The sequence below is a fragment of the Amblyomma maculatum genome, chromosome 4, assembly GCF_055883805.1.
Source record: "Amblyomma maculatum isolate TAMU_Amacu chromosome 4, ASM5588380v1, whole genome shotgun sequence".
NCBI classification, from domain to species: domain Eukaryota; kingdom Metazoa; phylum Arthropoda; class Arachnida; order Ixodida; family Ixodidae; genus Amblyomma; species Amblyomma maculatum.
In genome coordinates this window covers 137,022,980-137,036,198 of record NC_139347.1, presented here as the reverse complement: position 1 = coordinate 137,036,198, position 13,219 = coordinate 137,022,980, and the positions used below count along the sequence as shown (strand labels likewise).

General features: G+C 53.0%; 15 non-coding genes across 15 annotated transcripts; all 15 read left to right on the top strand.

Moving 5' to 3' along the window:
* Positions 1–260: 260 nt before the first annotated feature.
* Positions 261–379, top strand: LOC146192814 (5S ribosomal RNA). Its single transcript, XR_014706988.1, has one exon. It is a non-coding gene; the product is annotated as a 5S ribosomal RNA (ribosomal RNA).
* Positions 380–946: 567 nt separating this feature from the next.
* On the top strand, positions 947–1,065 carry LOC146192813 (5S ribosomal RNA). The gene has a single exon (XR_014706987.1). It is a non-coding gene; the product is annotated as a 5S ribosomal RNA (ribosomal RNA).
* A 573-nt stretch (positions 1,066–1,638) lies between these two features.
* On the top strand, positions 1,639–1,757 carry LOC146192812 (5S ribosomal RNA). The gene has a single exon (XR_014707083.1). It is a non-coding gene; the product is annotated as a 5S ribosomal RNA (ribosomal RNA).
* A 564-nt stretch (positions 1,758–2,321) lies between these two features.
* On the top strand, positions 2,322–2,440 carry LOC146192811 (5S ribosomal RNA). Its single transcript, XR_014706985.1, has one exon. It is a non-coding gene; the product is annotated as a 5S ribosomal RNA (ribosomal RNA).
* Positions 2,441–3,013: 573 nt separating this feature from the next.
* Positions 3,014–3,132, top strand: LOC146192810 (5S ribosomal RNA). Its single transcript, XR_014706984.1, has one exon. It is a non-coding gene; the product is annotated as a 5S ribosomal RNA (ribosomal RNA).
* A 569-nt stretch (positions 3,133–3,701) lies between these two features.
* On the top strand, positions 3,702–3,820 carry LOC146192809 (5S ribosomal RNA). Its single transcript, XR_014706983.1, has one exon. It is a non-coding gene; the product is annotated as a 5S ribosomal RNA (ribosomal RNA).
* Positions 3,821–4,387: 567 nt separating this feature from the next.
* LOC146192808 (5S ribosomal RNA) lies at positions 4,388–4,506 on the top strand. Its single transcript, XR_014706982.1, has one exon. It is a non-coding gene; the product is annotated as a 5S ribosomal RNA (ribosomal RNA).
* A 573-nt stretch (positions 4,507–5,079) lies between these two features.
* On the top strand, positions 5,080–5,198 carry LOC146192807 (5S ribosomal RNA). Its single transcript, XR_014707082.1, has one exon. It is a non-coding gene; the product is annotated as a 5S ribosomal RNA (ribosomal RNA).
* Positions 5,199–5,762: 564 nt separating this feature from the next.
* On the top strand, positions 5,763–5,881 carry LOC146192806 (5S ribosomal RNA). The gene has a single exon (XR_014706981.1). It is a non-coding gene; the product is annotated as a 5S ribosomal RNA (ribosomal RNA).
* A 572-nt stretch (positions 5,882–6,453) lies between these two features.
* Positions 6,454–6,572, top strand: LOC146192805 (5S ribosomal RNA). The gene has a single exon (XR_014706980.1). It is a non-coding gene; the product is annotated as a 5S ribosomal RNA (ribosomal RNA).
* Positions 6,573–7,140: 568 nt separating this feature from the next.
* Positions 7,141–7,259, top strand: LOC146192804 (5S ribosomal RNA). Its single transcript, XR_014706979.1, has one exon. It is a non-coding gene; the product is annotated as a 5S ribosomal RNA (ribosomal RNA).
* Positions 7,260–7,830: 571 nt separating this feature from the next.
* Positions 7,831–7,949, top strand: LOC146192803 (5S ribosomal RNA). The gene has a single exon (XR_014706978.1). It is a non-coding gene; the product is annotated as a 5S ribosomal RNA (ribosomal RNA).
* A 563-nt stretch (positions 7,950–8,512) lies between these two features.
* LOC146192802 (5S ribosomal RNA) lies at positions 8,513–8,631 on the top strand. Its single transcript, XR_014706977.1, has one exon. It is a non-coding gene; the product is annotated as a 5S ribosomal RNA (ribosomal RNA).
* Positions 8,632–9,204: 573 nt separating this feature from the next.
* On the top strand, positions 9,205–9,323 carry LOC146192801 (5S ribosomal RNA). Its single transcript, XR_014706976.1, has one exon. It is a non-coding gene; the product is annotated as a 5S ribosomal RNA (ribosomal RNA).
* A 572-nt stretch (positions 9,324–9,895) lies between these two features.
* Positions 9,896–10,014, top strand: LOC146192800 (5S ribosomal RNA). Its single transcript, XR_014707068.1, has one exon. It is a non-coding gene; the product is annotated as a 5S ribosomal RNA (ribosomal RNA).
* Positions 10,015–13,219: the final 3,205 nt, after the last annotated feature.

Sequence of the window (13,219 nt, the reverse complement as noted above, 5' to 3'; positions counted from 1 at the left end):
AGCGCACAGTTCGGGCTCATCGGCGCCCGGACTGCAGTCCGTGCACCCTGCATCCATGTGTAAACAACTCGCGACCGCCGCTCTCGCACTGCTCTTCAATTTTTGTAGTGCCAACGCGCGCTCGGTTCGTCAGAATGGTTGGAAACAGCTCAGAACATGTAAATGAACACTCGGTGCCTCATAACAAAGACAGCGCTTAGCTGCATGTGTAGTCAGAGGCGTTAAAACAGTACATAAGCCTCTCGAAACGACTGTTTCTCGCCATCGGCCATACCATGCTGAATACGCCGGTTCTCGTCCGATCACCGAAGCTAAGCAGCATTGGGCTCGGTCAGTACTTGGGAGGGAGACCACCTGGGAACACCGAGTGCTGATGGCACTTCTTTTGTTTTTGTTTTCTCCCAGCCCGCAGCTGGCTTCTTCATTTTTTTTTCTCCCTGTCACTTTGGCGTCGCAAATTCCACTGGCTGCTGATGAGCCGAGCAGGCCGGGTCACGTTTGTGTGTCAATTCAATCATCACTTTGCGCGCATGCACGGAGAGATGCGACGCGCATATGTATACGGTGCAGAATTACTCGAGGCGATCGCGTGCGTGGCTTCTCGGTGTCAGTTTGACGCGTACGTGCCTCATTCACCAGTTTGCAGTGCAATTTTCACAGTTTTTGAGACCATTTGGCGTGGCCACAAGCGCACAGTTCGGCTCATCGGCGCCCGGACTGCAGTCCGTGCACCCTGCATCCATGTGTAAACAACTCGCGATCGCCGCTCTCGCACTGCTCTTCAATTTTTGTAGTGCCAACGCGCGCTCGGTTCGTCAGAATGGTTGGAAACAGCTCAGAACATGTAAATGAACACTCGGTGCCTCATAACAAAGACAGCGCTTAGCTGGATGTGTAGTCAGAGGTGTTAAAACAGTACATAAGCCTCTCGAAACGACTGTTTCTCGCCATCGGCCATACCATGCTGAATACGCCGGTTCTCGTCCGATCACCGAAGCTAAGCAGCATTGGGCTCGGTCAGTACTTGGGAGGGAGACCACCTGGGAACACCGAGTGCTGATGGCACTTCTTTTGTTTTTGTTTTCTCCCAGCCCGCAGCTGGCTTCTTCATTTTTTTTTTCTCCCTGTCACTTTGGCGTCGCAAATTCCACTGGCTGCTGATGAGCCGAGCAGGCCGGGTCACGTTTATTTGTGTGTCGATTCAATCATCACTTTGCGCGCATGCACGGAGAGATGCGACGCGCATATGTATACGGTGCAGAATTACTCGAGGCGATCGCGTGCGTGGCTTCTCGGTGTCAGTTTGACGCGTACGTGCCTCATTCACCAGTTTGCAGTGCAATTTTCACAGTTTTTGAGACCATTTGGCGTGGCCACAAGCGCACAGTTCGGGCTCATCGGCGCCCGGACTGCAGTCCGTGCACCCTGCATCCATGTGTAAACAACTCGCGATCGCCGCTCTCGCACTGCTCTTCAATTTTTGTAGTGCCAACGCGCGCTCGGTTCGTCAGAATGGTTGGAAACAGTTCAGAACATGTAAATGAGCACTCGGTGCCTCATAACAAAGACAGCGCTTAGCTGCATGTGTAGTCAGAGGCGTTAAAACAGTGCCTAAGCCTCTCGAAACGACTGTTTCTCGCCATCGGCCATAACATGCTGAATACGCCGGTTCTCGTCCGATCACCGAAGCTAAGCAGCATTGGGCTCGGTCAGTACTTGGGAGGGAGACCACCTGGGAACACCGAGTGCTGATGGCACTACTTTTGTTTTTGTTTTCTCCCAGCCCGTAGCTGGCTTCATTTTTTTTCTCCCTGTCACTTTGGCGTCGCAAATTCCACTGGCTGCTGATGAGCCGAGCAGGCCGGGTCACGTTTGTGTGTCAATTCAATCATCACTTTGCGCGCATGCACGGAGAGATGCGACGCGCATATGTATACGGTGCAGAATTACTCGAGGCGGTCGCGTGCGTGGCTTCTCGGTGTCAGTTTGACGCGTACGTGCCCCATTCACCAGTTTGCAGTGCAATTTTCACAGTTTTTGAGACCATTTGGCGTGGCCACAAGCGCACAGTTCGGGCTCATCGGCGCCCGGACTGCAGTCCGTGCACCCTGCATCCATGTGTAAACAACTCGCGATCGCCGCTCTCGCACTGCTCTTCAATTTTTGTAGTGCCAACGCGTGCTCGGTTCGTCAGAATGGTTGGAAACAGCTCAGAACATGTAAATGAACACTCGGTGCCTCATAACAAAGACAGCGCTTAGCTGCATGTGTAGTCAGAGGCGTTAAAACAGTACATAAGCCTCTCGAAACGACTGTTTCTCGCCATCGGCCATACCATGCTGAATACGCCGGTTCTCGTCCGATCACCGAAGCTAAGCAGCATTGGGCTCGGTCAGTACTTGGGAGGGAGACCACCTGGGAACACCGAGTGCTGATGGCACTTCTTTTGTTTTTGTTTTCTCCCAGCCCGCAGCTGGCTTCTTCATTTTTTTTTTCTCCCTGTCACTTTGGCGTCGCAAATTCCACTGGCTGCTGATGAGCCGAGCAGGCCGGGTCACGTTTATTTGTGTGTCGATTCAATCATCACTTTGCGCGCATGCACGGAGAGATGCGACGCGCATATGTATACGGTGCAGAATTACTCGAGGCGATCGCGTGCGTGGCTTCTCGGTGTCAGTTTGACGCGTACGTGCCTCATTCACCAGTTTGCAGTGCAATTTTCACAGTTTTTGAGACCATTTGGCGTGGCCACAAGCGCACAGTTCGGGCTCATCGGCGCCCGGACTGCAGTCCGTGCACCCTGCATCCATGTGTAAACAACTCGCGATCGCCGCTCTCGCACTGCTCTTCAATTTTTGTAGTGCCAACGCGCGCTCGGTTCGTCAGAATGGTTGGAAACAGCTCAGAACATGTAAATGAGCACTCGGTGCCTCATAACAAAGCCAGCGCTTAGCTGCATGTGTAGTCAGAGGCGTTAAAACAGTACATAAGCCTCTCGAAACGACTGTTTCTCGCCATCGGCCATACCATGCTGAATACGCCGGTTCTCGTCCGATCACCGAAGCTAAGCAGCATTGGGCTCGGTCAGTACTTGGGAGGGAGACCACCTGGGAACACCGAGTGCTGATGGCACTTCTTTTGTTTTTGTTTTCTCCCAGCCCGCAGCTGGCTTCTTCATTTTTTTTTTCTCCCTGTCACTTTGGCGTCGCAAATTCCACTGGCTGCTGATGAGCCGAGCAGGCCGGGTCACGTTTGTGTGTCAATTCAATCATCACTTTGCGCGCATGCACGGAGAGATGCGACGCGCATATGTATACGGTGCAGAATTACTCGAGGCGATCGCGTGCGTGGCTTCTCGGTGTCAGTTTGACGCGTACGTGCCTCATTCACCAGTTTGCAGTGCAATTTTCACAGTTTTTGAGACCATTTGGCGTGGCCACAAGCGCACAGTTCGGGCTCATCGGCGCCCGGACTGCAGTCCGTGCACCCTGCATCCATGTGTAAACAACTCGCGATCGCCGCTCTCGCACTGCTCTTCAATTTTTGTAGTGCCAACGCGCGCTCGGTTCGTCAGAATGGTTGGAAACAGCTCAGAACATGTAAATGAACACTCGGTGCCTCATAACAAAGACAGCGCTTAGCTGCATGTGTAGTCAGAGGCGTTAAAACAGTACATAAGCCTCTCGAAACGACTGTTTCTCGCCATCGGCCATACCATGCTGAATACGCCGGTTCTCGTCCGATCACCGAAGCTAAGCAGCATTGGGCTCGGTCAGTACTTGGGAGGGAGACCACCTGGGAACACCGAGTGCTGATGGCACTTCTTTTGTTTTTGTTTTCTCCCAGCCCGCAGCTGGCTTCTTCATTTTTTTTTCTCCCTGTCACTTTGGCGTCGCAAATTCCACTGGCTGCTGATGAGCCGAGCAGGCCGGGTCACGTTTGTGTGTCAATTCAATCATCACTTTGCGCGCATGCACGGAGAGATGCGACGCGCATATGTATACGGTGCAGAATTACTCGAGGCGATCGCGTGCGTGGCTTCTCGGTGTCAGTTTGACGCGTACGTGCCTCATTCACCAGTTTGCAGTGCAATTTTCACAGTTTTTGAGACCATTTGGCGTGGCCACAAGCGCACAGTTCGGCTCATCGGCGCCCGGACTGCAGTCCGTGCACCCTGCATCCATGTGTAAACAACTCGCGATCGCCGCTCTCGCACTGCTCTTCAATTTTTGTAGTGCCAACGCGCGCTCGGTTCGTCAGAATGGTTGGAAACAGCTCAGAACATGTAAATGAACACTCGGTGCCTCATAACAAAGACAGCGCTTAGCTGGATGTGTAGTCAGAGGTGTTAAAACAGTACATAAGCCTCTCGAAACGACTGTTTCTCGCCATCGGCCATACCATGCTGAATACGCCGGTTCTCGTCCGATCACCGAAGCTAAGCAGCATTGGGCTCGGTCAGTACTTGGGAGGGAGACCACCTGGGAACACCGAGTGCTGATGGCACTTCTTTTGTTTTTGTTTTCTCCCAGCCCGCAGCTGGCTTCTTCATTTTTTTTTTCTCCCTGTCACTTTGGCGTCGCAAATTCCACTGGCTGCTGATGAGCCGAGCAGGCCGGGTCACGTTTATTTGTGTGTCGATTCAATCATCACTTTGCGCGCATGCACGGAGAGATGCGACGCGCATATGTATACGGTGCAGAATTACTCGAGGCGATCGCGTGCGTGGCTTCTCGGTGTCAGTTTGACGCGTACGTGCCTCATTCACCAGTTTGCAGTGCAATTTTCACAGTTTTTGAGACCATTTGGCGTGGCCACAAGCGCACAGTTCGGGCTCATCGGCGCCCGGACTGCAGTCCGTGCACCCTGCATCCATGTGTAAACAACTCGCGATCGCCGCTCTCGCACTGCTCTTCAATTTTTGTAGTGCCAACGCGCGCTCGGTTCGTCAGAATGGTTGGAAACAGTTCAGAACATGTAAATGAGCACTCGGTGCCTCATAACAAAGACAGCGCTTAGCTGCATGTGTAGTCAGAGGCGTTAAAACAGTGCCTAAGCCTCTCGAAACGACTGTTTCTCGCCATCGGCCATAACATGCTGAATACGCCGGTTCTCGTCCGATCACCGAAGCTAAGCAGCATTGGGCTCGGTCAGTACTTGGGAGGGAGACCACCTGGGAACACCGAGTGCTGATGGCACTACTTTTGTTTTTGTTTTCTCCCAGCCCGTAGCTGGCTTCATTTTTTTTCTCCCTGTCACTTTGGCGTCGCAAATTCCACTGGCTGCTGATGAGCCGAGCAGGCCGGGTCACGTTTGTGTGTCAATTCAATCATCACTTTGCGCGCATGCACGGAGAGATGCGACGCGCATATGTATACGGTGCAGAATTACTCGAGGCGGTCGCGTGCGTGGCTTCTCGGTGTCAGTTTGACGCGTACGTGCCCCATTCACCAGATTGCAGTGCAATTTTCACAGTTTTTGAGACCATTTGGCGTGGCCACAAGCGCACAGTTCGGGCTCATCGGCGCCCGGACTGCAGTCCGTGCACCCTGCATCCATGTGTAAACAACTCGCGATCGCCGCTCTCGCACTGCTCTTCAATTTTTGTAGTGCCAACGCGTGCTCGGTTCGTCAGAATGGTTGGAAACAGCTCAGAACATGTAAATGAACACTCGGTGCCTCATAACAAAGACAGCGCTTAGCTGCATGTGTAGTCAGAGGCGTTAAAACAGTACATAAGCCTCTCGAAACGACTGTTTCTCGCCATCGGCCATACCATGCTGAATACGCCGGTTCTCGTCCGATCACCGAAGCTAAGCAGCATTGGGCTCGGTCAGTACTTGGGAGGGAGACCACCTGGGAACACCGAGTGCTGATGGCACTTCTTTTGTTTTTGTTTTCTCCCAGCCCGCAGCTGGCTTCTTCATTTTTTTTTCTCCCTGTCACTTTGGCGTCGCAAATTCCACTGGCTGCTGATGAGCCGAGCAGGCCGGGTCACGTTTATTTGTGTGTCGATTCAATCATCACTTTGCGCGCATGCACGGAGAGATGCGACGCGCATATGTATACGGTGCAGAATTACTCGAGGCGATCGCGTGCGTGGCTTCTCGGTGTCAGTTTGACGCGTACGTGCCTCATTCACCAGTTTGCAGTGCAATTTTCACAGTTTTTGAGACCATTTGGCGTGGCCACAAGCGCACAGTTCGGGCACATCGGCGCCCGGACTGCAGTCCGTGCACCCTGCATCCATGTGTAAACAACTCGCGATCGCCGCTCTCGCACTGCTCTTCAATTTTTGTAGTGCCAACGCGCGCTCGGTTCGTCAGAATGGTTGGAAACAGCTCAGAACATGTAAATGAGCACTCGGTGCCTCATAACAAAGCCAGCGCTTAGCTGCATGTGTAGTCAGAGGCGTTAAAACAGTACATAAGCCTCTCGAAACGACTGTTTCTCGCCATCGGCCATACCATGCTGAATACGCCGGTTCTCGTCCGATCACCGAAGCTAAGCAGCATTGGGCTCGGTCAGTACTTGGGAGGGAGACCACCTGGGAACACCGAGTGCTGATGGCACTTCTTTTGTTTTTGTTTTCTCCCAGCCCGCAGCTGGCTTCTTCATTTTTTTTTCTCCCTGTCACTTTGGCGTCGCAAATTCCACTGGCTGCTGATGAGCCGAGCAGGCCGGGTCACGTTTGTGTGTCAATTCAATCATCACTTTGCGCGCATGCACGGAGAGATGCGACGCGCATATGTATACGGTGCAGAATTACTCGAGGCGATCGCGTGCGTGGCTTCTCGGTGTCAGTTTGACGCGTACGTGCCTCATTCACCAGTTTGCAGTGCAATTTTCACAGTTTTTGAGACCATTTGGCGTGGCCACAAGCGCACAGTTCGGGCTCATCGGCGCCCGGACTGCAGTCCGTGCACCCTGCATCCATGTGTAAACAACTCGCGATCGCCGCTCTCGCACTGCTCTTCAATTTTTGCAGTGCCAACGCGCGCTCGGTTCGTCAGAATGGTTGGAAACAGCTCAGAACATGTAAATGAACACTCGGTGCCTCATAACAAAGACAGCGCTTAGCTGGATGTGTAGTCAGAGGTGTTAAAACAGTACATAAGCCTCTCGAAACGACTGTTTCTCGCCATCGGCCATACCATGCTGAATACGCCGGTTCTCGTCCGATCACCGAAGCTAAGCAGCATTGGGCTCGGTCAGTACTTGGGAGGGAGACCACCTGGGAACACCGAGTGCTGATGGCACTTGTTTTGTTTTTGTTTTCTCCCAGCCCGCAGCTGGCTTCTTCATTTCTTTTCTCCCTGTCACCTTGGCGTCGCAAATTCCACTGGCTGCTGATGAGCCGAGCAGGCCGGGTCACGTTTATTTGTATGTCGATTCAATCATCACTTTGCGCGCATGCACGGAGAGATGCGACGCGCATATGTATACGGTGCAGAATTACTCGAGGCGATCGCGTGCGTGGCTTCTCGGTGTCAGTTTGACGCGTACGTGCCTCATTCACCAGTTTGCAGTGCAATTTTCACAGTTTTTGAGACCATTTGGCGTGGCCACAAGCGCACAGTTCGGGCTCATCGGCGCCCGGACTGCAGTCCATGCACCCTGCATCCATGTGTAAACAACTCGCGATCGCCGCTCTCGCACTGCTCTTCAATTTTTGTAGTGCCAACGCGCGCTCGGTTCGTCAGAATGGTTGGAAACAGTTCAGAACATGTAAATGAGCACTCGGTGCCTCATAACAAAGACAGCGCTTAGCTGCATGTGTAGTCAGAGGCGTTAAAACAGTGCATAAGCCTCTCGAAACGACTGTTTCTCGCCATCGGCCATACCATGCTGAATACGCCGGTTCTCGTCCGATCACCGAAGCTAAGCAGCATTGGGCTCGGTCAGTACTTGGGAGGGAGACCACCTGGGAACACCGAGTGCTGATGGCACTACTTTTGTTTTTGTTTTCTCCCAGCCCGTAGCTGGCTTCATTTTTTTTCTCCCTGTCACTTTGGCGTCGCAAATTCCACTGGCTGCTGATGAGCCGAGCAGGCCGGGTCACGTTTGTGTGTCAATTCAATCATCACTTTGCGCGCATGCACGGAGAGATGCGACGCGCATATGTATACGGTGCAGAATTACTCGAGGCGGTCGCGTGCGTGGCTTCTCGGTGTCAGTTTGACGCGTACGTGCCTCGTTCACCAGTTTGCAGTGCAATTTTCACAGTTTTTGAGACCATTTGGCGTGGCCACAAGCGCACAGTTCGGAATCATCGGCGCCCGGACTGCAGTCCGTGCACCCTGCATCCATGTGTAAACAACTCGCGATCGCCGCTCTCGCACTGCTCTTCAATTTTAGAGTGCCAAAGCGCGCTCTGTTCGTCAGAATGGTTGGAAACAGCTCAGAACATGTAAATGAACACTCGGTGCCTCATAACAAAGACAGCGCTTAGCTGGATGTGTACTCAGAGGTGTTAAAACAGTACATAAGCCTCTCGAAACGACTGTTTCTCGCCATCGGCCATACCATGCTGAATACGCCGGTTCTCGTCCGATCACCGAAGCTAAGCAGCATTGGGCTCGGTCAGTACTTGGGAGGGAGACCACCTGGGAACACCGAGTGCTGATGGCACTTCTTTTGTTTTTGTTTTCTCCCAGCCCGCAGCTGGCTTCTTCATTTTTTTTTTCTCCCTGTCACTTTGGCGTCGCAAATTCCACTGGCTGCTGATGAGCCGAGCAGGCCAGGTCACGTTTATTTGTGTGTCGATTCAATCATCACTTTGCGCGCATGCACGGAGAGATGCGACGCGCATATGTATACGGTGCAGAATTACTCGAGGCGATCGCGTGCGTGGCTTCTCGGTGTCAGTTTGACGCGTACGTGCCCCATTCACCAGTTTGCAGTGCAATTTTCACAGTTTTTGAGACCATTTGGCGTGGCCACAAGCGCACACTTCGGGCTCATCGGCGCACGGACTGCAGTCCGTGCACCATGCATCCATGTGTAAACAACTCGCGATCGTTGCTCTCGCACTGCTCTTCATTTTTTGGAGTGCCAAAGCGCGCTCTGTTCGCCAGAATGGTTGGAAACAGCTCAGAACATGTAAATGAACACTCGGTGCCTCATAACAAAGACAGCGCTTAGCTGGATGTGTAGTCAGAGGTGTTAAAACAGTACATAAGCCTCTCGAAACGACTGTTTCTCGCCATCGGCCATACCATGCTGAATACGCCGGTTCTCGTCCGATCACCGAAGCTAAGCAGCATTGGGCTCGGTCAGTACTTGGGAGGGAGACCACCTGGGAACACCGAGTGCTGATGGCACTTCTTTTGTTTTTGTTTTCTCCCAGCCCGCAGCTGGCTTCTTCATTTTTTTTTCTCCCTGTCACTTTGGCGTCGCAAATTCCACTGGCTGCTGATGAGCCGAGCAGGCCGGGTCACGTTTATTTGTGTGTCGATTCAATCATCACTTTGCGCGCATGCACGGAGAGATGCGACGCGCATTTGTATACGGTGCAGAATTACTCGAGGCGATCGCGTGCGTGGCTTCTCGGTGTCAGTTTGACGCGTACGTGCCTCATTCACCAGTTTGCAGTGCAATTTTCACAGTTTTTGAGACCATTTGGCGTGGCCACAAGCGCACAGTTCAGGCTCATCGGCGCACGGACTGCAGTCCGTGCACCATGCATCCATGTGTAAACAACTCGCGATCGTTGCTCTCGCACTGCTCTTCATTTTTTGGAGTGCCAAAGCGCGCTCGGTTCGCCAGAATGGTTGGAAACAGCTCAGAACATGTAAATGAACACTCGGTGCCTCATAACAAAGACAGCGCTTAGCTGGATGTGTAGTCAGAGGTGTTAAAACAGTACATAAGCCTCTCGAAACGACTGTTTCTCGCCATCGGCCATACCATGCTGAATACGCCGGTTCTCGTCCGATCACCGAAGCTAAGCAGCATTGGGCTCGGTCAGTACTTAAGAGGGAGACCACCTGGGAACACCGAGTGCTGATGGCACTTTTGTTTTTGTTTTCTCCCAGCCCGCAGCTGGCTTCTTCATTTTTTTTTCTCCCTGTCACTTTGGCGTCGCAAATTCCACTGGCTGCTGATGAGCCGAGCAGGCCGGGTTACGTTTATTTGTGTGTCGATTCAATCATCACTTTGCGCGCATGCACGGAGAGATGCGACGCGCATTTGTATACGGTGCAGAATTACTCGAGGCGATCGCGTGCGTGGCTTCTCGGTGTCAGTTTGACGCGTACGTGCCTCATTCACCAGTTTGCAGTGCAATTTTCACAGTTTTTGAGACCATTTGGCGTGGCCACAAGCGCACAGTTCGGGCTCATCGGCGCCCGGACTGCAGTCCGTGCACCCTGCATCCATGTGTAAACAACTCGCGATCGCCGCTCTCGCACTGCTCTTCAATTTTTGTAGTGCCAACGCGTGCTCGGTTCGTCAGAATGGTTGGAAACAGCTCAGAACATGTAAATGAACACTCGGTGCCTCATAACAAAGACAGCGCTTAGCTGCATGTGTAGTCAGAGGCGTTAAAACAGTACATAAGCCTCTCGAAACGACTGTTTCTCGCCATCGGCCATACCATGCAGGAGTCTCCCCGTCGCACTCGGAGGGAGAGGTCATGGAGAAAACGGGCTCCTCAGGAGCGGCCGGCGCGTACGCGCCAAACCAGTTTTCCCCGGCGCCCCATGGTTCTGCCTTCGTCCCGGAGTACAGGATTTTGCTGCCAACGCTACCAACAGGCAAGCTGAGTGAAAACTCTATTTTCTTGCACTGTGACCCATCTGTGCGTCCATACAAAATCGATGATGTCGCGGCGGCGCTCTCGGAATCCATTGACATGATGACTGTTACCAATCTAGGAGTTTTCCAGTTTAATCATGTTTGGATGCTCACTTTCAAGACTCCACATGACATGGAAGTGTTAAGTGCTAAGGCCGAAATATTTGTCAAGAACAAGAGATGTCTGGTTATTAATCCAAATCAGCAGGAGAAAGATGTGAAAGTCCACTGGATCCCGCCCCAAATCCCAGACGAGGTGCTAATACACCATTTTCAGCGCTTCGGTGATGTGAAAGGGGTGCGACGCGAAAAGTGGCGCCGCCCGGGCCTGGAGCATATCGGTTCAAGCACGCGAATAGTTCAGATCGCGCCACGGGAACCGACATCACTCGATGAGATACCCCACCAGGTGACTATCTATGGCTGCCCGGTCCTGATCTCCGTGCCCGGCAGAGCGCCGCTTTGTTTGAGATGTCGACAGACCGGACACCTACGCAGGCAGTGCAAAGCTCCCTGGTGTCAGGCCTGTCGCTCCATCGGACACCGCGAGGAAGACTGCACGCAGTCTTATGCAGCCAGAACGAAGCGGGGGGTTGCGAAGCAACCATTGGACGATTTCATGGACGCAGAGGACATGGAAAAAATTGCGACTACCATGGAATCGCCACCAGACAGCGAAAGTCCGGCGGTTGCATTTACCGAAGCCTCCATTTTTTCCCCACAAGAAGTAGCGACCCCAAATCCCGGAGAGGCTGGGTCTCCTTCTCTCCCTGATGGACAGGCCTGCAGCAGCGCGAACTCGGAAGCGGCCGCCGTGCAGCAGGAGGAGCGAACCGAGACGCTGGACGAACCCAGCACCATAGATGCCACTGGGATCAGGGAGGTCGATGAACCTGCAGCCCCCTCGAACGAGTTCGACCTCGAGGGGCCTCAGGGACCGGAATCAGATAAGCCGGTCTCTAAACAACAGGACCGCCGACAACTTGAGAGAGAGGAAGGGGGAAACACGGAGGGAACGACAACGGAAGGAAGGCGAACTGCGGAAAGAAACAGAGACGACAGGTCCGACAAAACCAACACCAACCCCACCGATGCCATTGACGAGCCCAATGTCAAGGAGGGGAAGAGAGAAGGCCGCCGCGTGACGAGAAAAGCCCTTGCAGCCGCCAGCCACCCTTGCGAGGTGGAGAGGGGTACTTCGGTAGGCGGTAGCGGGGGCCGCATGCCACATGTCCGGTAAGCTTTCCCCCCCACAATGGATCCCTCCCAGCTGTCGCTTAAAGTGGCCACCATTAACGTGGTGAGCCTTATAAAAACAAAAAGGAAAAGATGGCTTCTCGATTTAATTAATGAAAACAGCGTTGACGTTGCTCTTTTACAAGAAACCAAAATTTCCAGTGCGGACGATGCTAAATTCTTCGTTCGTTACTTTGGAGCTCAATTCTGGTGTTTCCATACAATCACGACATCAAGGGCAGGAGGCACCGCCATTCTCATTAGGAAAAAAGATAACGTCACCATTGTTGACTGCGAGCTGGGAGAGGATGGGCGCTTTTGTCTCGTTGATGCCCTTGTGGGGAGGGAGCTGACTCGCTTTGTGTGTGTCTATGCCCCGAATGAGGCAACGGCACGGTCCGAGCTCTTTCGATCTCTCCGTCCTTTTCTTCTTGTCCCCGGAATCGTATACTTCGGAGGTGATTTTAACTGCGTACTCAGCACGAGTGATAGAGCGGGCGGGGGAGGCGGTGTGGATGCGTCGGCGCGGGTGTTAAGAGAGGTCCTTCGAGATTCTGACCTGGTGGACGTGGCGCTCGGACGAACGGGATCGACTGCGCGCTACACCCGCTGGCGCGGCACAGCGCAGGCTCGCCTCGATCGCATCTATGTCTGCGGTGAGGCGCTCCAACGCGTCCGCAGCTACACCGTCACCCCTGTGTGTTTCTCTGACCATGGCCTGGTCTCGTGCGTGCTGGGTGCCTTAACATGTCGAACAGGAAAAACAGTGGAAAGACGATGGATAATGAACTCGACTATCCTTTGCAACGAAGAGTTCTTAGATAAAGTAAATAAGGATATTGCTAGGCTTAAGTCTGGATCGGTTAATGCAGTAGAGTGGGAGTTATTTAAAACAAAAGTTAAAACCATTGCCACAGAGATCGGAACAAAAATTGCCGCGTCCGCTAAAGCTAAAATCCGGCACCTCACAGGCACCCTTCAGGGCCTTGTCGAGGCCAACGAAGAGATGCCGGGAGAATTTTCTGCTGACATTCGGAAAGTTAAAGAGGAACTTCGATCAGAACTGGAACGGCGTTATTGGGGCGCACTCGTCCGCAGTCGAGAGCAAAGAGTCCAGTACGAGGCGCAGCCATCAAAGCTCTTTTGTGCCTTCGAACGGGAGCAGGCTGCACGGGTTACTATAAGG